A 26168-nucleotide genomic window follows, 5' to 3' on the forward strand; every position below is an offset into this window, starting at 1 on the left:
AATAGTTGTTTTCATATTGTCACTTTCTTGGTATAGAAAACACGTTTTTACCAAAATTTGTCAAAATGGATTTATTGCGTTTTGGAACCAAACTCTTTATATATATATCTTTGTATGACACATGAGTTACAGTTTACTACAAGTGGTAACTGTATTTTTAACACAAATATAGTATGTTAAAAGCACAGTTCATATTCATGGCAGTTCATATAAATAGCACAGATAAGTACACTTGTTGTTCTGAAAAATATTTTTTTTACAAAACTAGTGCATGAAAATAAAGCACCTTGAGTACATTCTGAAAGTGTACTTTTTTTTTCACCCGGGGATGCTCTGCTATGAAGAGAACAACATTTTTCAAAACATGTAAACCATTACTTTTTATCAGTTGAGGGTTGTGTTTTTGTGCAGGGCTATTGTTTTGGAAAAGTCTGTTACTGTGAAAACACTGTCCATCCGAGATGAACCTCAGACACAAAGGTTTTTAACCCATAGTGGAAAAACAGCATTGGATTCCTTTTCAGACCTCTAAAGCTCCCAGGTCAAACAGAAGGGGGATATTTCCACTCAATGTTTTCTCTAGAGCATTGACATACTGAGCAGTGATAAGGCCGTACAGGGAAAATTATTTATTAATGGGAGGGATAAGGTTACACACCTACCTGTCTTGACCATGCGTACCGACTCAAAATGATTCCCAGTTAATTTCCTGGCACTAGCAGGGTTTAAATAATGCAGTCACTAAATCGACTTGCGAGGACACTATCTAATGTCTTACAAATTATCGTGCTCTGGATATCAGATTTCAGTTTTTACTACTTGGCTGGTTTAGGCATTATGAAAGGTACTAAACACCTGAAATGCTTTCACAAACATGCAGGCTTTAGCAGCAAACGCAACTGCTAAAACAGTCAAAACAAAATCAGATCAGAGAAAAAAACATTTTCTGGGCATCATATATTTGATCAAACAGCCAAAACCAAACAAACACTGACATCAGTACACCTGTCAGCTTGTAATGCAAGCATGCACATCAAACACACGTTTTGAAATGTTTACAAATGCCTGAAATGCTTTTTGCCTGACCGAGCAGCAATACACTAAATACGGGTTGATAAGGTTAAGTTTAGCGTTTAGGACACATTAGCGTTTACATTACAATTAAAGTGAAGTTTAGAACCCTCTCATATCTGGATCCACTTTTCATCAGAGAATTTGAGATGGATGTAAGACCAGGTGGCCAAAACAAGAGAAGTCGGCCAGCTATAACAGCTTCAATTTGTTCAATAGGGATTTGCTAAACTGCTAAGGCAATTAGAGAGGCAATGTATTGTTGTTAATTATAAATGAATGGGAATGTCTTGCAGTTGAATGAATGGAAGCAAATTGTTACATAATTACTCCTCCATAAACATCCCCCTCCTCTTTCTCCTCTTCATTTTTTTAGGAAGAGGGGGGTCATAATAGCCTGTAGAGAATAATATACACAGCACATTCAAGAGGGGAATGGGAATTCATTATCTCTAGCTCTGCTTTTCAGTAAATAAGGTTGTGAGAATGAAACAGCATCTTGCGTCTGCTGCAGTTTGTTTGATTTTCCTCTCCAATATCTCTGGGGGTATTTACACTTAGTCATGTCCACCATTTCTACAGATGAGAGAGCTTATTATGAAGAGACCAAATACTTTGCTATACATGAAATGTATAGCAAAAGGATAGAAGGGTTTACAACAGTGGTTTTCAAACTGGGGGCCGTGCAAGATTGTGCCAGGGGGGCCCAGTTTAAGGACATTTTATTAAATACATGAATTTATCACACATTCTGTGTAATTTTTTTTTTCATTAAAATTTTAAGTGTTAGAATGTTTTATGTAATACATTTTCTTTGGGGGGACATGAAGGGATGGACCGTACACAGGGGTGGTGCATGCCTTAAAAGTTTGAGAACCACTTGTATACAAAATGCAACTCTGCAAAGTGTGAATGTGTCTGGTTGTTATAAACTTTACACCTGCCAAACAAAACTAAGTTTGGTATCAATCAATAATTGATCGTGCACTGCAAAACTAAATTAAATATTTTATGATTTTATAAATGTAGTAATTTAATGATAAAATAATATCTATTATATAGTATATCCTCTATAAATGTTTCATCGGACGTTCTGGTCAGAACTTTACTTACAGTTTCTGTTTGTTTAATGGTCTGACTACTTGGTAAACTGAACTCTTGAACAAATACCTCTTTGAAAATAACAAATGTTTTGGTTTCCTAGGTAATCTATGTGTTGTTTTTTTGCTTGTTATATAAATAAACTACGTTTAAAGAACTTTGTTGTTATTTATTCTTAGCAGAGTTTCCGGAAGTTAGGTGTTTTCCACGAAAGCTGCTTGTTTATGTTGTTATTGCTGCAACCGTCTATAGACCGTTTCAGCAACATAAACAAGCGGCTGTCGCGGTCTGCATGTAACTTCCGGTAAACTCTGCTAAGAATAAATAACAACAAAGTTCTTTAAACGTAGTTTATTTATATAACAAGCAAAAAAACAACACGTAGATTACCTAGGAAACCAAAACATTTGTTATTTTCGACGAGGCATTTGTTCAAGAGATCAGTTTAGCAACTAGTCAGACAATTAAAAAAATGAAACCGGAAGTAAGGTTCGGATCCAGACGTGTATCACATGCGTCCGATGAAACCGTCTATAGAATCAGCTATGCCTGGCTCTCTCTCAAGGTTTTTTTTCCTTCCCAGGACTTTTTTTTCCTGACTAAAAATGCGGGAAGGTTTTTTCTCCTATGAGGTTTTTTCAATCCCTAGGGAGTCAGCTGACATTGGCTTCATTTAGCACTCTCGTCTATGTTACATTATTACTACGCTAGTACAGTTTAATCTTAGCCGCTGTACTCTGATTCTTATGTTGTCCACTGATATTTATGTGTTTTTTGCTGCATTTATTAATGTAAAGCTGCTTTGAAACAATTAAACAATTGTGAAAAGCGTTATATAAATAAATTGAATTTAATTTTATTTGTCACATATACAGTTACATAAATATACAACTAGCAATAAAATGTTAATCTAGACTATGCGAAATAATACTTTTTTAAACTTAAATTCCATAAGTAAAAATGCAATTAATTGTTTAAATAGAAATGCTAAAGTGAAATGCTTTTTAGTATTTAAAAATATTTATAATTAAAATGTATAATTAAAAAAGATTTGTAGATGAGAACGTTGTATAAAGCAATTAATTTGATAAACATTAAATTACGGTCCTAGAAATAGTGCAGAATATCTATTTCTTATTTATTTTATGTAATTTATTTGTTTAAAACATTTAGATACTGAATCCTTGTGCTCACCTGTACACATTTTAATCACTTATATTTGCAAGCACAGTGGAGATAATGTTGGGTGTGACTGGACATCGGCTCTATTACTAAACCCTTATTACGCTTCTCTAATTTAGCTGCCACCCCATTGCTATGAGCTGGCCGAAGCAATAAGCATTGTGTTCAGAGGTCTGAGTTTGGATTAAAAAAAATGAAAACAAACAGGACTGACTCCTCAGTGGGATTTTAATTTGGCACATATTCATCAAATCCATCCTCGCTGTGGGGTGCACATACGCTGCCCAGACAATGAAGGGAGGCCACTGCTAGTGCTAATTATGTGTTGTTAGATGAAGCTCTAGATATGAGCTCTGCAATGAATTGTCTGATGTAATCAGACTAAGCGGAAAGAAGAAGCGGGGCAAGGGTTATGAAAAAAGGATGGACATTTCTGAAAAAAATAATCTTCCTGTTTTATTCGTTTTTACCATTCATACACAACAACAGCGGTTAGGCGGCCTAAAAATGCAAACATTTGAAAACGAGTTTTAAAGTGCACGTTTTTAAAAATAACACAGCTATAAGGGGTGTGACGGATCACAAAACTCACAGTTCGGATCACATTATGGTTGTTGAAGCAAGGATCGGGTCATTTTTCGGATTAGCAAAAAAAGGGGTGGGAAAAATCTAATAACAAATAAAGAAATTACAAACATTTAAAAAAAAGAACAAAGTTGCACATTAAGCAAAGTCTTAAAGGTGCAGTGTGTAAATTTTAGTGGCATCTAGTGGTGAGGTTGCAAATTGCAACCAACGGCTCAGTCCACTGCTCAGTGCTCACCTCTTGCTTTTGAAACACATAAGAGAAGCTACGGTAGCCACCACCGGTCAAACATGTCTTTGTTGGAGAAAACGTAGTAAAAAAGTTTGTCCGTTTAGGGCTTCTGTAGAAACATGGCTGCACAAAATGCCGACTTCCATGTAAGGGGACCCTCGGTGTATGTAGATAAAATTCTAATCTTATTCTAAGGCAATAAAAACATAACGGTTCATTATGAAAGGTCTTTATACAACCCTGATAATATAGATTTGTGTATATTTTGCATTTCTGTCAAAAGATCACACACTGCACCTTTAAATTAGCATTAGGTACAGAAATAATAACACTATCTTATTATTGTACAAATTTAGAGCTACAGAAGTGTATCTTTTTTACTTGACATTATCTTTGTCTTGGGTTGTTTGATTAACATTAATGACACAGAATTAAGTAGGTTAATTGAGGTAACACATCAAGAGTTCTGATCTTTGAAGAGATAGGGATGATCACGTCTGACTGGAGCTGGACCGGACACATTGAACCACATGTGCGTAGAGAAAGCTGCTCACTTTAGCACCTTTTGTGGTTAAATTGTTTAAAATTACTTAAATGTTAACATTTGCAAGTCTTTGAAACACATGCAAATGATAAACTTTCCCATCATGTGCGTGCATATCATCCCCAACTAGGCCTGGCATGATCCGTGTGAATACGGGTCATTTTGTCAACTTTGTCTTTTGTATGCAAAAGATGCAAGTGAAAGAGTAAAATATCACTTTAAAAAAATACTATACTCTTAAGACTATTATATGGAAATATATTTAGATGGAACCTACAAAAAATCTGCTAAGTTCTGCAGAACAGACTTAAAAATGGTAAAATATGTTAAACCCAGTCACTGGAGGCCCATATGAGAAGAAGCATATCAAAACCAGATGTAAATGGTGACTGGATGAACCTAGATGGATCTTAATACCAGATGAAACTGCCTAAAACACAAAGGCTGGAGCAGTGACCCTTTCCCCCAGCATGGGATCTCTATCAGGTGTCAGGGATTTTTGTAGGGGGGCTCAATCACATCATACAGTCTGGACCTCCCAAGAGGCCACTTGGCAGTAATTTGAACTGTAGAGCAATTAGATTTATCCAGAGCTGGACGTTATTTTGACGATATGTTTCCAGTTGAACTTGTTCACCAAGCCCAAGATTAAAAGGAAAAGGCAAACCTGGACACAGCTGGGCGCTGAATCACTCTAATGCCCTGCAGATGACCATAATGTGCCCTGAATTGTTTATGAATGATGTGAGGTCTGGATAAACAGAAAGACAATGCCAAACTCACACCACCCAGTTACAGCAGAGATAAGTCAGAACAAAAGATCTGCAGAAAGCTTAAAATAGGACATGGGTAAATGACATGCCTCCTTACAAAAACTCACTTGGTTTTTAACCATGCCATTTTAAATGAATGATAGACTTAAAAGATTATAATATTTAATTAGCTTCTGCTTGATTTGCTGAAGCATTTGCTATTAATTATTACTTTGTCTAAGGTAGACAATAACCCTTGACAACCTGACTACCTGATATATTTGATTTATTGCTTGTCCAAGATGGTCTATCAACCAAATATCAGCTCAGACCAGCTACCAGCTCTTCAAAAGTTAACAGGTGAAGAGTTTACAAGCAGGGTCATATAGCTTTATATGGTGATTCTGAATGATGAATTCAACAGCAAACCAAGGCAACAAACACATCCTGAATACAATACATAATAATACATCTAACTGGGCTTGAATAAAATCTAACGCAAACATAGCTTCGGGAGACAACCAGTGCTCTTATTCTCTATTGTTATTGACAGCTGGTGAGAAGCCAAAGTTAAAAGAGCTGGTCTGTAGAAATGCAGTCATTTCCCTCACAATGGGATGTCACCAGCCTTTCTGTCCCTTTGAGATGTTAATTCACAGGGTGAGGCTGAGCTGTGTCTGATGCCCAGAACACCATAAGAGACAATTAATCAAAAAGCACTTCAGGGCTGTGATCCACTGTTTTAACTGTCTACACTGGTGATAATTAAATTAGCACCAACCATTGCTTTTCACCTGCTCAGCATCGTTAAAAATAGCACATGGGTTTGCTAGGCAGAAGTCTGACACATAAATTACAGTTCTCAGATTGCTCACACTGTCAATGTGCTTTTAAGCCAAAAGATTTGAAAAGCTGAGAGACAATAAACCACTCTCAACACATTACAAAATCAGCTCACCATGGTAAAATGGGCTAACAAAACTAAACAGCTTCTGAAGCAGTTGGGACTAATTCTATGAAAACCCTTCTAGATAAAATCATCGAAAATATATCCTTGATAACTTTAATACTGACTGAGTAAGGCCTATGGAAGGTATTTTCAGCCAATTTTTAATTAACAAAATCACAAAATATGTCCCAAATTTGAAAATTAAATGCTAAAATAAAATTTTTAATATTAAATGAAATTAATTAATTTTCAAAGTGATACTACCGAGCCCCTAAGGTGACATGGAGCAAAAATTAAATAAAGTTTAGTTTCATGTGCTCACGTGAAACTTTCATGTGTTCACACAAAACCTTCATGTGCAGAATTTTTTTAAAGTTTAGTTTCGCGTGCTTGCGTGAAACTATCGCGTGCTCACGTGAAACTAAATTTTAAAAAAAAAATCTGCACATGAAGGTTTTGCGTGAGCACATGAAAGTTTCACATGAGCACATGAAAGTTTCACGTGAGCACATGAAAGTTTCGCGTGAGCACATTAAAATTTCACGTGAGCACATGAAAGTTTCACGTTAGCACATGAAACTAAACTTTAGATTTTTTTTACTCCAATGTCACCTTAGGGTCTCGGTATGATACAGCATCATTCCTGACAAATTTGAAAATAAAAAACAATTTATGATTTGACATTCCATTTTCAATACAATCTTGTAACCATGCGTGGTTGAAAATGAAAACCAATAAATAAAAGTGAACGTAAAATTAAAATTGAACTTTACATTTAATTTTTCTTTACTATTGTTACTATTATTGCGTGAGCATTAATAAAATGAATCCATGTATCGTTCGTTCAATTGATTTTTCAAATTAAAAAAACAAAAATGATAAAACAAATAACGACTTGTTTTTCGGTTTTCTGACTGTGCGTTCAGATCAAAAATACAAAATATGAATAACGGAATTAAACAAATTTTAATTAAAATTTTAAATTTTTTATTTAATACATAGCAGACATATGCCAATGAATTCATTTTAAACAGATCAAGTACTTTTGTGGTAACAGATTACAGCCATTTTAATAAGGTTGTGCATATGACAGAGCAATCATGCACTCCTGTATGTCTTATATATACTTTTAAATGTTTTTCTGCTATTATTATTTATTCGGATATGGCACGGTAATAAAAAATATGTAGGCTATTGCCTGAAAAAATTAATTCTGCACAAAACTCTTCCACTACATGAGAAAAGATGTGGCTGCATTGCGATTTCACTGTTTGCGGCATACCGTGAAAAAACGGCCATAAGGATTTGTGTGGTGCGGGATTAAATTGAATAATTAATGAACAATACACGGATTAAAATGCCTTTTTAAAATGTATGTTTTTATTCTTTTTCAACTTTGCCTTTTAATTTTAATATTGGCAGTCTTACCAAGCATGGTTACGAGATTGTATTGAAAATTAAATGTCAAATCATAAATTGCATTTTAGTTTTAAATTTGGCAGGAATGATGCTTTATCACCTTGAAAATAAAATTATTTTATTTTATTTAATGTTTACATTTTAATTTTAGCATTTAATTTTCAAATTTTGCGATTTTATTTTTTATTTTATCATTTAATAAATTAATTTTAAATTGGCTGAAAATACCTTGAAATTAAAGTGAAATCAATTTTTGAAATCAAACTTTGATAACTATTCCAAAATATATATTTTTTATTATTACTGGACTTTGACCACTTTCCTGTGTGACAACTAGCCCAAGCCTCCACTTCAGATATAATCAGTGCTACAATAGTTATTTCACAAGTAGGATATCCTTATGATGGTAGGTGAGTAAAGCCAACTTTAGGTAAAATATTGAAAAATCCTATTGAAAATCCTTTATCTCTCTCAAGAGAATAGTTCAGTCTAGACATTGCACCCCCCTCCTCCACCACACATATACAGAGCAAACCAAATGAATGACCACTGCTATTGTTGTTCTGCATTATCATCCTTGATTAAAATAAGCCCCTGCTCTCTTCTCTTGGGTTTTATGAAGTGCAAGCGAACTTCATTTCATTTCATTATGGTAACTGGGTTATATTAGGTGTGCACAGCTGTAGGCAGAGGAAAAAATCCATCTGTATGCCAGTGTCATTTCCCTTTTCTGAGCCTCAGGCGTATACATCATCTCATCAGCTCACACGCTCCACGTGCTCGTTTCTCATTCTACCACATCATAGTCCACCTTGAATGAGTAAAATATTACACAGATATCATGCATGAGACCCAGAGGACTGAACTCTTTAAAGAAATGCACAGAAACAGGAATGCAGAATAAATATCAAAGCTTGGTTAAATTTGATTTGATGCATGCTTCCTGGGCAAGTACTTAAAAGGGTGAAATTGCTTTCCTTTTACTAAGAAATATGAGTGACATTAACTTGGACTACAATACAAAATAATTCAGTTCACAGTGTTGTAAAAAGGTGTTTAAATTCCTGCGGGCCAAATAGTTTTATTCTGTCTTGAAAGGACATACAATTCATTTCAGTAGCCTAAAACACCATTTAGTGTTTTACCAACACTTCAGAAAGCACCCCATTGGTCCACCTACATTTGTAAAAAAAAATCCCTGTTGCACTTATACAATTCATTTCAACTTTCTTGACTAGTGAGGAGTTATCATAAATTATTAAATTGTAATTTTAAATTGATTAAACTTAAAAATTTAAGTGCAACAAGGAATTTTTACAGTGTACTTTGTCTAAAATAAATGTAATTATGTTGGCTTGACAAAGCCAACATACTGACAATTTATCTACATAATATGTGACACAAGCACAAAAGTCAGTTCTTTTAGAAAATTACTACTGGTACCATGCCCATACACAAAACTAGTAACATAGTATTTTATCACTACATTAATCTACAATGGTATTTATGAAAAAGTACATCCCATATTCATTAGATCACTGCTAACAGAGTGTGACAACATGACCCTGACCCTCGTAGTAACAGCCACGGTCACTAATACATTGTAAACTGACATTGATAATGAACGTCAGACAAAGAGGAGGTTTGCTTTGGGTCTGATGTTTCTTGGTGTTCGTATGTCTCTTCTCTGCCAAAGCACATATGATCCAAGGCTAATGCAGTCACCCATGACCCCATCACACTTGCACGTCTGTTCTGATGTCTGAGCACAAAGTGGCCTTTACCCTTGATCGACCCTTTACCTAAGGATTACTGACATACGTTACGGTTACGTTGGGTTAAATTAACCCAGAAAATGTTTATATTTGACTCAACAAGGGGTTAAAATAACCCAGCGTAGGTTAAATTACAACCCCACATGTTGGGTTTGTCCCTTTTGACCTAACGTTGGGTTGAAAATTAACCAGGATTTTTTAGAGAGTACAACAAAGAATAACGCAAATATAATGGTTTTCTCAACATCTTCTCACAGTGTCTGCCATTTGTCATCAAACATATAGTCCCACCCCAAACTCATGCTATTGGTTGAGGCAATGTTGCTATGGTAATTTTACTGAGCCAATATAGCCATGTTGTCAGGCACTGTAATTTGTCAGGGGTTGTAAATGGCATACTTGTAGTTGACTGCACATTAAACAGAGATATTAAAACCATAACAAAACTACACTCTTAGACTTTACATTTTTTTACTCTAAGGCTGCGCAACCTGCGTTTAAAACGTATAAAGCTCCCTCAACAATGACCTAAAATCTTTCCTCTCACTAATGGTTCAGACCTGATGCTACATAATCACATAGTTCATTTCTAACAGCTAAACATTTACATTATACACGTGATGAAACATTTGTTAGAGTTAAATATAAACATTGTACACGACACAAGCAGCATGTATATTATCAAATATATACGAACTGGCCATGTCTGCCGTCCAGATTAAACTCTGCCTTACTTCCTTCAGGCCCAGCATCAATTGGTGGTAGGCTATGCATTGTTGAGAGACTGTTTGGTTTGTGATGATGTCATGGTTGTCATGGAAGAAGCTTTCTCTCAAATTACAACACAAGCAGCACTGTGGGAAAGTGAAGCCGTTTTCTCAAGAACTGGGCCGTCAAGACGTTAGGCTGTTCCTGTCTTTGTGTCCAGCTTAAAACTAGCCACTGTTTGTTTAGCTGGAACATGTTGCCAAAAAGGAAACATGACCAAACTTTTCCCTTTTGTGCTTGGCGAACTGACAAAACAACACCCATCCAAAGTAACACAGGGCTACAAAACTAAAAACAGCATCTTGCTAACCACCAACTTATACGTGTCAATTACGATACTACACATAAGCCAACACTTCTGAAACTATTCCAACTATATCATTCCTCTGTATCTTAATCCTTATATGACAAATTCAGACTACACAATATTAGCCAAATTTTAGCATGATCAGTTTGACGTGGAGTGTTGTGGTGATTCGTAAACAGCAATGGACGTTAGGATGTGAAAATTTTTTGTTTTATCTTGTTTAGTGTGTCATAGTGGACGACAAACGACGCAACATCAGTAATGCTTCACAACGTCTCAAGAAAAAGACTAGCATGATACATTTTTTTGGTTTCGGTCATCTGATGGTATTTTTGTAAAGTCTTGTTTTCAGAAGTCAGTCGTTACTTCCGCCTTCTTAATGACATCATTCATTACAGCATCGCTATAGACCATTTTGCAAGATGTAAACAATACTGTTCCAGAAACACTTCCTGTTTCAGTTTGTAACTGTTGTCTTTATTTCACATATATCTTTAAAATGTTTTTTATTTTTTTGATTCAGTGCTATATGTTCTGTTGGTTGTATTTTATACCCACGTTTATGTAGTGTTAAAAAGCTAAATCATGAATTGGTTCTGAACCTGTAGTGTTTACATCTTGCAAAATGATCTATTATTAACCAAAAGTTCCGAGGTGCAGCTGTAGCCTTCTATTCATGGTTTCAGCCGGTGGCGAGGCTACATAAGGGCCAGGGTGGCACTGGCCCACTCAGATTGACGGCTGGCCCACCCAGTCAGAAGAGACACTAAATAATTTTGTGTAAAAGCCGAAGAAATTACGAATAAATGATAATAATCTCTTTAATAAATAATGATCAATCAAATACGCATAATTCAGGAATAAATAACTATTTGTATAGAAAGTTTATCATTTGCACGTGTTTCTAAACCTTGCAAATATGTACATTCAAGCCATTTTAAACAATTTGAGTGCAGGAAGATGTTAAAGTGAGCTGTTTTCCGTGAGCACAGGCACACACACATACTCTAATGGACACACACTCATAAGCGCAGGCGCAGCGGCGCACGTTTTAAAAACCACGCAAACACAAAATCTTTTCGCGCGTGACAGGACACATACATGCAAAATTATATCAAAATACCTCAGTTTTGGCAAGTACTCTCATAAAAACAGTCAGTTATGTCTTAAAGTGAACTCAAACAGTTCAGAAAGAAATGTGTGTGTCATGGATCAGTGCATATTCGGTCTTGATAAGACCGAATTCTGTTAATGTTTCTGTCATTGTGTTAATCAAACAAGGAAAGACAAAAGGAAAATCCCTTTTTATGGCTTTAAAAATATGAATTATATGTAATTTATAGAATGAAGAAGACTATTCTATTTCTTTTCCTAAATACTGTTTATTTGTAACTTTTTTTTCATATACATATAATTTCTTGATTTGTTCTTATTTAATTTTTCTTATTCACCTTTTTTGCTGATCCGAAAATGATTTGATCCATGACTCAAAAAACAATGTAATCTGTTTAACCACTATATTGTAAAATTATGTAATTTGAGAGTAGACAGTAGTCCCTTTCACACATACAGTCTTTACTGGTAATTTACTGGTAAATTGCAGTAACAGGTCATGTGTGAACAGAACCTTTCTGGTAAATAAATGCTGCCAATTTACCAGTAAGAGAGGTTGTAAGATTATCAATAATTTACCGGTAAGCACTAATTGATGTCCACCTTATTTCACAGAGGTCCACTCAGTTTAAAATTTCTGGCCTCGCAAATGGCTTTGTGGACTTAACTTCCGGTAGACTTTCGCACAGAATCAATAATGTAATGATGTTTTAAAATTATGTTTTATTAACGTAGTTTGTGAGGAACACGTCAAATAAACTACTCAAGTGCCTCCAGCTATCTACAATCAGTAATTGACATATCTACCCAATCAGGATGAAGGCAAGCACATATATAATCACAGTCAAACTCACGCAAGGATTCTCTACAGTCTTCAGAATCTCTCTACCACCCCGTCTCCTCTCACTCACCAGGTTACTCCCTAAACCTGGGGGGTACTCTGTGTTCGGGCCCAGTTTCAAGCTCAGAGCCCTCTCCCCGGACAGCACGCCAAATACGTTTACACATTAAATCGATCCAACTTATTTGTAAGTGTGAACTCGTGAAAGCATATAAAGCATTACACTGCGCTAACGTTACTGTGTCAAATTAATGTAGCCTGTACAATAGATCCTTAGACGAATTGTCTGGCTGGCAAATCCACACAGCAGTGACCCATGCTCGCCATCTCCCCTCATTTTTGGAAACCAAAACATTTTTCTTTTCCACAAGGTATGTGTTTTAGAGTTCAGTTTAGTCACTAGCCAGACCATTAAACAAGCACAGATCGGAAGTTAACTCTGGGCCAGACGCGTAAATGAGGCAATGCGCGTGCGTCCGGTAAAACTGCCTGTAGACAGGAGAACTGGCCCTCTCAGCCAAGACTGGTTTCTTAAAAGGGTTTTTCTCCACAAGTGGAGTTTTGGCTCCTTGCCTTTCGCCCTGCTGGCTTGCTTACTGGAAGACTACTGACATAAGCTTAGCATTTTATGAATCCTGATAATACAGCTTTTCTTGTAACGGCTACAGTTTTAATATTGTAGGTGTGTGGGGCTGAGGTGCACTTAATGATGTTGCTACAATTGAGTCAGTGAGAAAGTAATACAATTTTATTACATTATAGTCTATTTATAAGGACAATAAAATGTGCAATAATACTATATTTTTGTTACATACTATAGAATTTTCCAATTTTTCATCATCTTTCTTGTGAAGCTGCTTTGAAGCAATGAAACATTGTAAAACGCGCTAAAAATGACACGACAAGAACTTAGTCACAAAATCACATTGTGATTATCGAAACAACCAAAAATTACTGTGTAACCTGAACCCTGTTATAATTTTGAATGATGTTGAAACTTAATCTTTCTAGTTATTGTTATCGTCGTTGGTATGAACGGGCCCTAAGTCGTCAACAATGAAATGGGCTTTCTGCTGTTTCCAGATGTGTTGTTATGTCGGTTCAGCACATTAATCACAGTGTGCTGTAAGTGATGGCACTTGGCTGAGCTCTGTGGAGCGTTTGGCTGCTGTATGGAGGATTTTGAGCCGGGATGAAAAGAGTCTCTGTATTCAGGGTTGAAGGCAGCTGGAAGTGTGCCAAGCTGCAATAGGCTCATGTTCTGTCCGGAACAAAAGCTCAGTGCTGCCTAACAGAAAACACAGGTTTCTGTGAGAATCAGCCATGCAGCATCGGCGGTGTAAATGCTGGTGCATCACACACACACACCGGACAAAGCAACGGTGAACCGATCCCAGGGAACGCACATATTGATGAAATATATAGCCTTAACACACTCCAAGTCGCATTTGGATAAAAGTGTTTGCCAACACATAAATGTCAATGTGATCATTAGATCAATTTTGCTCTGGAAAACCCATCCATGTTCAGTTGAATCAGTTAAGGTGGTTTATGAATAACAGTCTTACTGGCTTCTTTTAACTTGCCAGTTGGGATTTGGCCATACGTGTGCCCTTGTGCCCATAGCTGCACTGTTAATAGTCCTTGTTGGAAAGACATAAGTGTAGATGGACTGTTAAAACAGTCCAGGGTCTTTTTGCAGAAAATGACTTAAATACTGAGGTAAATCTATTTTGACAGCACTGTATATATAATGTGTTCGTGTGGGAAGTCTGTACATTTATAACAATCGCTGTGAAAAAATAGATAGAAAACAGGACTGCGTTCTGCATGAATGAATTTCATTAAAATGTTTCACTGATGACTGAATGCTTCCAGCTTGAGGGAAAATTTTTTTCCTTCAGGATAAAAGATCTGGCAAATTCTCTAAAACATGCCGTTCATTTTAAGTTTCATACTCTTTTACTGCTGTACCTATTGTAATGTATTTAATTGCAAATCCTTCATTAGAACATTTGAAAAACACAATTAAAAAAATCCAGTTATTTAACGATTACAGTTACAACAGGAAAACACTTTTTAAGGTGTACAATCTAAACCTCCAACATTGCCAAAAGCCAATAAACACAATTCTGCACAAAATATGACAGTATAGACGGTTTCAGCAGTAACAACATAAACAAGCGGCTATCGTGGTCCGCAGTAACTTACGGTAAACTCTGCTAATAATAAATAACAACAAAGTACTTTAAACGTAGTTTATTTATATAACAAGCAAAACAACAACACATAGATTACCTAGGAAACCAAAACATTTGTTATTTTTGACGAGGCATTTGTTCAAGAGATCAGTTTAGCAACTAGTTAGACCAGTGGTTCCCAAACTTTTTCAGCGCGTGGTCCCCCTTGTGTACGGTGCATTCCTTCGAGGCCCCCCAAAGAAAATTTGTGACAAAAAACTAAAACTCAACATTTTAATAAAAAAAAAACATTAAATTATACAAAAAAGTAGTGCTTTTGGTTAGTAGCCTTATTTTTTTAGGTTTAATTACAGAATTTATGATAAATTAATGTATTTCATAAAATGTCATAAAACTGGGGCCCCCCTGGCACCATCTCGCGGCCCCCAGTTTGAAAACCACTGAGTTAGACCATTAAAAAAACGAAACCGGAAGTAAGGTTCGGATCCAGACGTGTATCACGTGTGTCCGATGAAACCGTCTATAAGTTAGCAGAACTTAAGTATACACCAATGTATCCTCCGCGCCATGCCCTGCTTTCTCCATCTCACACAGATTCTGTGCAGGGCACCCTCTCAGCAAGAAGGGGCGCCAATTTGCCAATTTCATGTATACACTTTGCAAATTTCATGTATACACTGTCAAAAGATCTGCATTTACACAGATACGCCAAGATGACTAAATCAACTGTATTACTTGTGCCAGGCCAATAGATGGCAACATTACCTTGTAAAGAAACACTAAGTGCCTGCACACATGCACTCTTAGAAAGGATGTGTTAATTTTTAACACATCTTTTTGTGTTAAAATTTTAACACATTATGTGTCATTTTGTGTTCAAATAAAACACAAGTTCTGGTAAAAGTAACAAAATGTGTTTGAGTACCCTGTGACCCTGGACTATAAAGTGCCAAAATTTTGTAAACTTTGTTAGAGAAGTGTTAATAAACTCAGCACAAACATAGTCCTTGTCGTTTTGGTTATACCCGTGAACAGTGTTGGGGAGTTACTTTTAAAAGTAATGCATTACAATATGAAGTTACTCCCCAAAAAAGTAACTAATTGCGTTACTTAGTTACTTTTCATGGAAAATAATGCTTACGTTACTTTTAAGTTACTTTTGTGTTAATTTTTCTTACATTGCAGGTGTTTTTATGACTTTACTCGTTACTTCAGAAATGTAATATTATTACGTAATGCACGTTACCTGTAATGTGTTACCCCCAACACTGCCCGTGAATGCCTACAAAGTGAATTAACATGCGCATGATGTCAGTGTAATCACAGATTCACGCTTACGTAGTTTATATTAAGATAACACAGTGTTGTTATTTTTAGGACACCAAAAAACTGTTATCGTGTAAATGAAGAGCTAAACTGCATAAAAAGTTCCCGTTTACAGCTGAAACCAATGTCATGTAAATGACCCCTTCTATTCCAAAAAACACAAGCACTGCTATGTAGTAAACAATGGACAGTTACTATTTATTCAGAAACTAGAATAATGTTTTATAGAGAGAAGCATTATAATGAACGATTTAATGCTTAATTTACTATAAAACTGACAAGCTTAAAACACAGATCAGTGGTAAAGTATATATAAAAAGAAATATAAATTGCGGTCTGTAATTTCGATTTCTTGCACCGATCTCAAATACCACAGTCAGTTATACCCAGACCCTTAATAGCCAGGGAGCCACGCAGACACATAAAAATCAATTTCTTTACAGTCTTTATGCTGACCAGCTTTGTTTGATTAAATCCAAATCCTCTGCATGATTGCACACTAAAGCAACTAAAAAAGGGACACAATTGGACATCTGCACATAAACTCAGTTACATAATTTTGCAACACAAAACCCGGGTAGCACCACATGACATTTAATACTTCATATGACGCAAAAAGAACACATTTTTCCTCCCTGACTCAGTAATGGCCAGCAGGCAAGCGGCTGCTCCTCAGCTGGGGTTTCTGCTGCAACAGACTAAACAATCTGACTGACTGTCAACAACAATCAGAGCAGAGAATGAACCCTTAAACAAACAAACACACACACACACACACACACACACACAACTACAGGGCTAGAAATGTTTTGTCCTTACAATACTGCTGGTAAGATCAGCAAGGGATTTGCCTGCGTCCTAATGCTTTAGTCGAAAAAGATGATGACTGTGCTTGTCAGTCTAATTATACTTGTTCATCAATTCAGGAGACATTGTTTGCTAATTACATCTCAGTTTTTCGGTCTCACACTTGTATATTTGTGAGAATTTGTGTAATATGGCTTAAAATAATAGAGAAAATTCTGGCTAGCTGTCACAATGGAAAGTTGCCACAAGGCCTACATTTCAGTAACTATAACGGTGCATTCACACGGGGCGTAAGCGTTAACGCTTGACGGAATGCTTATCTGAAGCGTGGCCAACCGTCAATCACAGTGGCCGCTACACATGCTCCGGTCTTCCATAAACGTAATTGGCTGGCTCTGCCTAGGTTATTTGCATAAGGCGATCTGATTGGCTGACGCACGCGTTGCAGCTTTAAAAGGTAAGAAATTTTCAACTTCTGCCACGAGCAACGACAGTAACGCAGCGCCGAAGGATCCACAATTCAGTTCGACAACGAATGAGGTCATCCATTAAAAGTGAATGGGAAGCGTCAACGCTTACGCCCTGTGTGAATGTACCGTTATGTTTGGCAAGACATGACGTCACCTATTAAAAGTGAATGGGAAGCATCAACGCTTACACCCTGTGTGAATGTACCGTAAGGGAAGTGAACATGTCCTACTCACTCCGAAAAACAGAACCCTTAAAGTGGGAGTCGAGCAACTGTGTCCATTTGGAAAACATTTGGTGTAGAAAGTAAATAGCCAAATGTCATACTATATAGCAGGCGAAGCAAGTAATATGTTAAGTTCATAGTATTTAAAAAACTAGGTGAAAAGTACCTTGATGACCTACTACAACCGGCAAGATTTGGAAGTCTACTTTTGATGGACACTTTATTATACCTTGAGCCCCTGGGAGATGACTCACCCAAAGAAGAAGACAAAGGAGAGGCGTTGTCATATTAATTTTACATAAAAAATGACGGAAAGCGATGGAGCAGCTCTATTCAAATGTAAATACATAAGAAAAACTGTTGTTCCTTGTGGTTAAAATGTGGTTGTTGAGAATCATTTAAAGAAAAACCAGGGAAAACATGGAAGTGTTTGGTGGCTCTAAATTCATCCCTGTTTGGATCCTAAGGAATGAATGGGGCTAGGCTAAATGCTAACACATTCACAAGGCGCTGTACAAAGATTAAGTGCACGCATTCAAAAAAGATAAGTATGTATTAATTTGCCCAAGTTGAGGTAAGAAAAAAGTAAAAAATTGAAAAACTGTGGTGTTTTCCTTTAAGTTAACGACTTACTTGTAATGACGAAGTATGTCACTTGATGTATCAACATGGCGGATGCTTTATGCATGAAGACATCAAGGCAAGGTGATTGGTCAAGCCTGGTCGAGTTTGAATAAAAAATGCCAGCCAAGAAAGTGGGTGGAGCACAAATTTTGTATAAATAAGTAGGACTGCGACAATTAATCGCGTTTCCCATAAAAAATACCTATCTGAAATCGATTCCGCATTGCAAGGCTGCGATTCTGTGTTTCATGCACAGCTTGTGCATGTATACAGTGTTTTGGTCAGCAAGAAGTCCTTATCAATCTAAAATCATTATGAGTCTGAGTTGTTTATAACGTGCATTTAAAAAAGAAACACTCCTTAAAGCAACACTATGTAGTTTTTTTACCTTTAAATAATGTCTCTAAAATTATTTCAGTGATAGAACAACTTTTAACTGAACAAATTGTACCGTTGCTGCAACCTGAGCAGCCTCCTAGCTGCTACAAGCACACTCTGAAAGTGGTGGTGGAGGGTAGGAAACACAGTCCCGCCCCTCCCCCTGCCTGCAGAAGAGTGTCTGATACTAGGCAATGTTGCGCTTTTCAACCACATGGGGGAGATGTAAGTCATTTTTACATGGAAACTACATAGTGTTGCTTTAAGCAAAATCATTAAAAATATTCTTTATTATCATGAAAATACCTGAAACAATTTGAAGAACTGTGATATAAATATTCTTATAGACATTTCCTAGAATAGCGTTTGTAATGGTACTTCTTCTGTGGCACAAATGGAGTTTCAGCATGAGAGCGCCCTCTATCTTTTGAATGTGCCGGGATTTCAAGGTAATTAATTAAAATTCATTCATTGAGAAAAGGCGCATATGCACGACTAATCGTCACAGCCCTATAAATAAGATTATATTTTCACATTTTACACTGTTTGATTGCATTTCTAGCGAGAAATTAGTATTAGTATTATAGTTTTCTAATATGGAATTAGTTTTCACAAAGGCGCTCTTTGATTGCATTTCATACAGAATTCCATTACGCTGCCTATAAGGGCTGTCCGACTGCGTTTTCCGGAGTTGCCTTCATGCCACCGAAGTCATTGCCTCATGAGGCATCAAGTCAGCTGCCTTAGATTTTGGATGCAGCCTATATAGAACGTACTGTTTTAACAGCTGATGCGTAGCTACTTCATGTAATTCAGTATGTACCGTTACAGTAAGCGTTTCTTTATCTGGGATGACCCTTCGTCCGCTGTCTCTTTCCAGCGGTGCCCTTCAAGGGTGCAAACAAATTTGTTCACCAAAGATTTAACACCTTATGTTGTTATAAAAAAACACTCATTAGATATCTAATTCAAATATCTATATCTTAAAAATAGTTTAAAAAAAAAAATACCCTTTGCATTTTGCATGTTTTGTGAATTGTTTACATTTTCCAAACAACATAAAATGGGATATTCAATAGTGGACGTCCTTGAACCGACTGCATTTTATGTTTTTCATCAAAAACTTGTATTTCAAATTATGTTAATTTTCCTCTATAAATGTGAAATTAACCCAAATGTCAAAAATAAATGCGATTTACCACACTATAATACATCCAAGAGCATGAATGCATGTAAATAGGCATGAACGTTCACACAACTAATTCATTCAGGATGATCATCCAATGAGATTTCACTCCGCAAGACACTTCCCATATGAGACAATAAGCACCTCATCATTTTCAAACTTTCTACATACTGCATAACACCTCAAAATAAAAACAACACTTACTTCGCACCAGCCTATAAATGTATATTTCAGTTAGAAATGAAATGTCTAGTAAGGTATACTAGCATAAGTCACTTAACTTTGCAAATGTCTTTCACAATATCACTGACACTAAAAAAAAGCATGAGTAATAAAAAGCAGCAGCAAATCAAAGGAGCCCACTGTTACTGCGCCACACTTTCTTTTTCATGACAGCATAACAATATTTACACGGGGTTCTGCGCACACACATCATGCATGACAATGACTTCACTGTTACCAAGCACAAACGAATGATGCGAGTATCGGAGAACTTACCAGAATAGTAGCTGCAGCACAAACAGAGACAGGCTGTTCACGGACTCCGCTCCTTAGACACACATGCACACATTGACACACACACTGGATTTCAAGCAATCTGCCTTACGACAGGTAATGGGGGCTACGCAAGAAAATTGCAGGGGAAGAGAGGATGCGAGTGCCCTTTCCATTACAATTTCTTGCTCTCTCTGTCTTTTTGTTTCACACATCGGGAGAGAGAATCACATGTGGTGCTGAGCAGCAATCCTCATGGTCACGTGAACGTGGCCAAAAGTGTCACATGACAAACTTAGAGTCCCCAAGCAAAGATAACCTGGGGAATATATAGAGACCATGAGAAAGAGTGAAAGTACAATAGGGAAACACCAGGGGGCACTATCTCCTGGTCTTCTCAGTTACTATGCAATTCTATTAGGAAAGTGGTGCAGGTGGCACCACGCATACAAATCAAAATAAAAAAGGGCAAATGAAAAGAGCGCCGGAGACAGAGAAAGAACCCCGGCGTGAGAGAGTAAGAACACTGCAGAAATGCCAGAGTTCAATGAATATTTATCAGCTGAGCTGTCTTGTTTCACTCCCCCCAATCCTTTTTGAGTGGTGCCCAATTCATTTGAATGCTTGCCTTTGTTAATAGCTAACTCGGCATGGGCAGTGCTACTTCTGGTTGTTGCAAGGCACACTCTACGTTGCGTCACACTTGCATACATCGGATACCTTGCGAGCCGGCACACTTGTCCCTGTACTGGCTTGCTCTCTTTCATGGTGAGAGGCTGACAAAACCCCTATTGTGTTGATGCACAGATTCTTAGCCTGTCGGATATCCAGCTAACCTTCTGCTCTTCCCAACCAGCACTGTTTATCCCTAAAGACCACTGAACTATAGCAAATGATCTGATGAGCATGAATATCACAGAGCGTGTGTACTGCCTGAGATCTGCATTAAACATCTGTAGCATGTCCCAGTCACATTTATTTAAAGGAATAGTCCATTTTCTTAAAAGAAAAATCCAGATAATTTACTCACCACCATGTCATCCAAAATGTTGATGTCTATCTTTGTTCAGTCGAGAAGAAATTATGTTTTTTGAGGAAAACATTGCAGGATTTTTCTCATTTTAATGGACTTTAATAGAGCCCAACACTTAACTGATTTTTTCAATGAAGTTTCAAAGGACTCTAAATGATCCCAAACGAGGCATAAGGGTCTTATCTAGCGAAACTATTGTCATTTTTGATAATAAAAATAACAAATATACACTTTTAAAGCACAATTTCTCGTCTAGGTCCGGTCCTGAAAGCGCCAGCGCGACCTCACGCAATACCTCAAGAGGTCACAGAGGACGAACGCAAAACTCCGCCCCAGTGTTTACAAGTGTGTTGAAAGAGGACTGTTCCGACGTTGTTGTATGTGGAATGATACTAATTAATGTCTTTGTGTCAGTTTATTGTTTAAAATGGTCCACAAATGTGCGTTTTATATATGCAACACGTGGCCTCCCTACGTCACTACACATTTACTTGAGGTCGCGCTGGATCGGACCTAGACGAAAAGTTGTGGTTTAAAAGTGCATATTTTTTATTTTTCTTGTAAAAAATGAGAATCGTTTCGCTAAATAAGACCCTAATACCTCGTTTGGGAGCGTTTATAGTCCTTTGAAACTCCGTTGAAAAAAGCTGTTACGTGTTGAGTTGGGTATTGAGTGTTGGGCTCTGTTAAAGTCCATTAAAATGAGACAGGTCCTGCGGTGTTTTCCTCAAAGAGCATGGTTTCTTCTCGACTGAACAAAGAAAGACATCAACATTTTGGATGACATGGTGGTGAGTAAATTATCTGGATTTTTCTTTTAAGAAAATGGACTATTCCTTTAACACAAATAAATGAAACCTACTCTTATTACCATTACAGGTTTTGTCAAAAATAAATAATTCTCATAATAATCTATGTATGAATACTTCGCTTTTATAATAATAAATAATGTTCTGTGTTACAACATGGGGAGGGGTTGTAAAATGCTATTTGCCTTTTAAGGATAAAATTCCTTTTTGTAAGATTCACCCATGCATTTTTAGGGTCTTTCATCCTTTCTATCAAAGTGACCCAAAATGCAAGACAAAACAAACTAGTTGAAAGTGCTTGCACAAACCTCTGGTGAACATCAGAAGCAGCTTTGAAATCATCCAGACGCACACACAAACTGAGACAGACGACGTCTCGTTCCTTCACAAAGCTCATTGAAATTCTGTGCACATCTCCGGTCAAAGGCGGAGCCAGGCAGCAGTGCTGGAGTATGGAAGTGCAATAACATCTCAGCGCCTCTGTTCAATTCACAAATATAGACAGAAAAACAGCCAGAGGCAACGGTGCAAATAATAGCAAAGCAACCAGACACATACTGTAATAGTGCTTTGTGGCCTCCTTGAACCTATGAACAAAAAATACTGTCTCCCACCCAGCACTAATTTAGTGACAGATTGTCAGTTCAAACAAACAAAGTCAAAGTACTTTAGATAAACAGCGATGAATGGTAAGACTGTTAACATAAACTGGAATTAATAATCACATCATGCGGCTCTTCACTGTAGCCTAGCCTATGTCCTGTGCTTTCACATATCGGACAGTAGAGGTCGCCCTAAGATAGTTTCGTACAGCACCTTTAAAAAACACTGAATCAGCACAACGTAGCTTAAATGAAAAAATGAAATTCAGTGATGTTATCTCCTTCAGTAACTTTTCATTGTGACCACATCTGTTAAGCTTCAAAAAGACTCCAGAAACTGTGTGCAACGTTTGTTTGTCTGCAGCACGAGGTGATTAAAACAGTGACTAGTTACAGCAGCTAAATTACACTGTCTGTTTAAGTATTAACATTAAAAGTTTATATCAGATTTGTCAACTTTTCACGTGTTAAGACGAACAGTAGTTACAATTCATAGGTTGCATTCATGTCAAAGTGACATTGGCTGCTCACCTCGTCCTCTGAAAACTGCAAACATAACCTGTTTCACAATGTCGATTAGCATGTAAACGTAACCGGCTAGTTTCGTGTGCGCATGCGCGCGTGATCAATTATGTATTAACTTCGGGTTTTAAACGGGAGTTAAAGCCTTTTGATTTTAAAACACACACGTATTGCTTTGTTTTGATTTTTTTTTAAAGTTGATTTGGTATAATCACGATTTATATAAAATCATGCAAATATTTCAGTGTAAAACTAAAAAAAAAACACGATTTACCTTGTTTTACTTGATGCAATAAGATTTTTTCTGGATTGAGTAAAATTAAAAGTAAAATAAGAATTAATTGTTTGTTATAGGTAATGTGAAGTTTTTCTGTATATCATTTACATTTATGATTCTGGCAGGCTTGTTTACTAAACCTAAACTTCTCAAATAATTACACATCAAATCAAGCAGTGGATTAAAATAACTTACTGTTACAGTTTTAGAGTTGCTGTTGTTTTGGATAGTTCTTATTGGTTAGGTACTTTATGTAATTTGTTTACATTTTCCATTAAGACATGTTTTGTAATTAAGCTTAATTTGCTAAACTATTTCTTGTTTGACTAAAATTTAGGTCAAGAAATTTGACTCTTTATGTGTATTTGCAAGTCCATTTCCAAAGCAAGTGGCTGGTGCCCTGATTTATTTTGACTCCTTTCACAAGTTAGGTGTTTTATTGTTAACATTTTTTCTAAAATTTTTTTGGACTCTCAAATGCTTCCTTTGCTTTCTACAGGCCTGTCCCCTCACCAGTCGAACCTCGTCAGCATGTTGAATTGGACCCAGTTGGTCACTAATATAAGTGTAAAGTAGATTTTTATGATAGATGGTTTTAAAAATTATAAGCATATGCTGCTTTGTTTATGGTTTGTATATCCATGCAGGTGATGTGAGGTGACACCACAGGTGGCTTTTGTTGCCGCTAGTTCTTTGATGTAAGTATTCTTTGTTACAATCTTTAGACACTTTCTTTTTTAATAGTGTTTGCAGATATTTACCAAGTGTGTCTCCAGCTGTCTCTACAGTTTTCTTCCCAAATGGGCCACAAAACCCACTAAGAAATTATCTTGATAGTATTAAAGTCGTGTTGAGTCTTACCTGACTAACAGTTTTCTTAAATTATTTATTACATCTGTATTCAGTATGTTTATTTATTTATCTTTAATTTTTGTAATTTTACTTGAACAGAGACAATTTGGATGGGACAAATGAAGAGTGCACATGTGCCAGCAGTTTGCATGGCTTTGTTCTGTGTCAAACATGAAAAACATGCCCTAAATAGAGTCTAACAACATCTGAGATATACAGCACAAGATATTTTTAAACTACAGACCCATCTTCTAAACCCACTTTCCTCTGGAGGGTCGTGAGAGGACTTTTGAGTTTATACCAGTGCTCTTAAATTCAGATGTTGGAACATTTTTATTCATATATTGAAAGAGTGTGTATAGACAAGAAACTAATACAATCAGAAGATAACAAAACCAAGATTAGGTTTGTGTGAGGTTTCTTTTCTTCTCTTTCTGACTGTATGCATATAATTTTTTTGTTTGAACCCCATTTGGAACTAAATTTGATTGAAAAATGTTTTGTAATTAATTATCACATGATAAAGCTGGTAATTCTGTTGGTGAGAGATCTTGAGAGAGTTCTTTGCTTTCACCCATCATGAAGTCTTTCCTGTGTGCCTCCAAGAAGCCTTTATAGGCCATCAATTGGGACTAAAGCAGCTGATATCAATTAGTACGGGGACAGGGTTTCTCTCTCAATACTGACACATTTCAGGTGATCTCCTGGCTTTCTATGCCATTTCGCACCTTGTTGTCTTCATGTGTTCAATACTTTTTCCCTTTGTCATTTCACTTTATTTATTATGACTTAACTTGTATACTTAAATGTTCTGATTTTTGTATGAATTCAATATTTGGCTTGATGGCTACATCTAGTGGAAATTTTGTGTCAATAGCCCACTTAGAAATCCCCTTACTGACACAAATGCTGATGTGTCAAACACTTATTTTCCCCGCTGTATATTCATGTCAGACTTTTCAGACTTAGATATTTGTGCCTGTTTACTTTTGTTTGGAGATAATTCTAATGTTATTGCCCTGAAGCGAGTTAAATGGTGGCCATGACAGCTTTTTTGAAAGTTTGGTTTTCAGCTAAACTTGTAGTTGTGTTTCATCCTGGCATTACAATTTACATTGTTTAGACTGGTCTATGGGAATAGATTTTGTTAAAGATTTTATATCTTTATCTTTTTAGATTTTATATTTTGCAATGTCTTAAGCTTTTATCAAGTTTTAATGTTTTTAGTTAGTCCTAAATTCAATAAAAAAATTTACTTAGTCAAATTACAGACTACATAAATGTTTGAAATATAAAATGTCAAAACAGTCCTTGAAATGAAAACATCAGAGATCATAAATTCACTGAAAAAAAAGATTCAATTAATCAATTTTTTTAAGGTAGGTGTTGCAATCAATTTATTTAAGCTACATTTAAACAAAAGTTTTATATTTTATTTTACTTTACTAATCTTTTTTGTTTAAATGTAGCTTAAATAAATTGATTGCAACCACTTGCCTTAAAGATTTGATTAAATTCAATGAATAATTTTTTTTCAGTGTATTGAATTACTACCAATAAAACACCAGCGAGACCTCTCAACTGCATTTCAGATTTTAATAATCAACTTATATTATAAACATGACAAATATTCTAAAACAGTAGACAAAAGCCTATACTACACAATTACACACAACATTTTAAACATGTACATTGTGTCTGATCTTTACTTGCCAATGTTGCA

General features: G+C 36.3%; 1 protein-coding gene and 1 long non-coding RNA gene across 5 annotated transcripts in view; one reads left to right on the plus strand and one right to left on the minus strand.

Annotated features, from left to right (window-relative positions):
• LOC129434222 (trinucleotide repeat-containing gene 6A protein) overlaps positions 1–20553 on the minus strand; it is a 65966-nt gene extending 45413 nt beyond the window's left edge. For all 3 annotated transcript variants that reach the window (XM_073857185.1, XM_073857184.1, XM_073857183.1), the window contains exon 1: positions 20354–20553. The gene's annotated coding sequence lies outside the window, so the exon portion shown is untranslated. The remainder of the gene's footprint in view (positions 1–20353) is intronic.
• A 2418-nt stretch (positions 20554–22971) lies between these two features.
• Positions 22972–25022, plus strand: LOC129434276 (uncharacterized). 2 transcript variants are annotated; one of them, XR_008640664.2, is made up of 5 exons: positions 22972–23164; positions 23931–24019; positions 24093–24160; positions 24241–24291; positions 24545–25022. It is a non-coding gene; the product is annotated as an uncharacterized lncRNA (long non-coding RNA). The 2 variants fall into 2 exon arrangements; XR_008640669.2 differs by lacking the exon at positions 23931–24019 and having other exon boundaries at positions 22973–23164.
• The last annotated feature ends 1146 nt before the right edge of the window (positions 25023–26168 follow it).

Source organism: Misgurnus anguillicaudatus, chromosome 19 (assembly GCF_027580225.2).
Source record: "Misgurnus anguillicaudatus chromosome 19, ASM2758022v2, whole genome shotgun sequence".
Lineage (NCBI taxonomy): Eukaryota > Metazoa > Chordata > Actinopteri > Cypriniformes > Cobitidae > Misgurnus > Misgurnus anguillicaudatus.